The following is a 2254-nucleotide window of genomic DNA, read 5'->3' on the forward strand; positions in this document are numbered from 1 at the left end:
GTCTGCTGCCTCACCTCTAAAAGAAGTAACAGCACCTCCATGAGGTGTTCTGATTCAGTGATCCGCATGGTAAATGCGTGACACGGAAGCGCTCGATAAATGCTAGCTGGGGTGAGTTTCTCATATTGTTCTTCTCCAAAGCTTGGTCCTCACCGCGTCCCCCCAGGCCCTGGGGGGTTCAGCCGCGGTCAGCTCGTGGGGGAGGTGTCCGGGCAGGGGTCAGAAATACGGACCCCGCGCCTGTCCCCGCCGGGACGGGGACTGTCCAAAGGGAGGAAGGGGGCAGGGGTTCGGCACGGCTGGAGACCCCTGCCCGGGGGCGGGAAGGGATCTGCCCCGCAGGGAAGGGGCCTCGGGTATCCCCGCTCCCAGCCCTGGACCTCCAGGCGCGTCCACGGGGTCGGCCCCACCCTGCACGATCGGCCGGATCTCCGCGGGTCCGCGTCCCCCGCGGTCCGCGCTGGACCCCCCACCGCGGGCGGCCGCACCCGTCCCGCGGAGGCCACTCACCTGCGCCGCCGCCGCTCCGCGCGCACCCGGCTCGGCCCCTCCGCAAACTCCGGCCCGGGCCTCTCCCGCAGCGGCGGCGGGGCGGGGCGGGGCCGACGCCGGCAGCAGACCAATCAGCGGCGGCGGCCCGTTGGTCTCGGCCAATCCGCGCCGCCCGCTTCGGGTGGGACCTACGGACACATTCCAGAGGGATCCCTCCGCCGCGCCCGGCTTCCCGGCGCCCCCCGCGCCCTGGCGAAGTGGGCCGCTCCGCCCGCCCAGGCCGCGGAGGCTGTACCACCGCGCGACCGCGGAGGGGGGTCAGCTGCGGCTGCCAATCGCCGGGGAGGAAGGACAGCGAGCGGCCAATGGGAACCTGGGGCCCCTGCACCACGTGCTGTTGGCCGAATGTCAGTCTGGGGTGCCCTGAGTGGTAAGGGACTGGGGACGGGCCGTGGAAGTCAGGTGACCGAGGCCGAGTTTCGGGGAGAGGATGCGAACTCCTGACGTGCAGGAAAGTAGGCACTTTAGGAGAGCTGCGGGGCGTGCCTACGGCAGCTCCCAACAGAGTTCCCCGCCTGGCCTCCTCTGCCCCAGCCGGGACATCCTCCCACGGATGAAAAGATGCATTCATTCCAGACGGGCAGGCGGGGGACCGAGATGAATAGGGAGGGTCCCGAGTGTCCTTGCTTCCTCGGGTATACAATGGACAAAGGCATCCATCCATCCATCCATTCATTCACGCATCTAATATTTAATGTACCCCCTGCTCCGTGCCAGGCTCTGTCCTACCTCTACAGATACATCAACGAATGAGCTGAGTGTGTTCCTGGTAGAGGGAACAGCGTGTGCAGAGGCCTGGAGGCCAGAGAGATACAGCACACTTTAGAATGGTGCAATATGGTGGGAGCTAGCAAAAGGCACAATGGAATGGAAGACGAGGTGAGATAGTCTATTCACTTGTTGCTTCGTATGTGCTAGGTTACAGAAGGTCCCCAGCCAGCCTCTGCCCTCAGGAAGCTGACCTTTCATGGGCCTGCCTCCTCCATCTGACTGCGAGGGTAGAGGCTGAGTCTCTCTTGTCAACCACTCACCGCCACCCCAGGCTGGCACAGAGCAGGGTCTCGGCAAACCTATCTGGATGAATGGACCCGGTAGAGTTTATGAGGAGATAATCACACTATCAACAGGTTTGGCTTGTAACTGGGATTTCTCAGGCCAGCCCAGGTCCCAAGAAATACAGTCACAAACGCCCTTAAGCAGGCCAGGACACTCACTTCCCAGGACAGGTGAGATTTCCTTGTTCTAGTTCAAATCCAGCCACTTGGGCAGTTGGGGCTGGACTGGGAAGTCGCTGTGTGTTCTGGGAATTGTAGTTCTTGGAGGCCTCTAATCGCTGCAACTGTGCTCAAGCCTACCTGAATGACTGGCTCTTTGCAGCCCCCCGACGTTAGCTGCATCTCAGCCCTGCCAGGACCAACAGAGGCGAAAAGCGAAAGGGAAGATTGGGCTTTGAGCTCATCCTCTGAGCGCTGCCTGGCTGGCCCCACCCAGCTGGCAAACACTGAGGCCAGGCAACAGGCACGGCTATTGTCCCTCCCTTCCTGTTCTGCTGACCTCTGCCACCTGCACTGAGCGATCAGTCGCCTTGGCTGGGCCAGTGCCCTCTGTGGGACTGTGCCCACTGCCCTGCTTGCGCCTGCATCTGGGTGGGAAGGGGCTGGTCAGGAACGCTGGGGCCATGGAGGCACTGGGCATCCAGTCT

The sequence above is a fragment of the Propithecus coquereli genome, unplaced genomic scaffold, assembly GCF_000956105.1.
Source record: "Propithecus coquereli isolate 6110/MARCELLA unplaced genomic scaffold, Pcoq_1.0 Scaffold164, whole genome shotgun sequence".
Classification (NCBI taxonomy): Eukaryota; Metazoa; Chordata; class Mammalia; order Primates; family Indriidae; genus Propithecus; species Propithecus coquereli.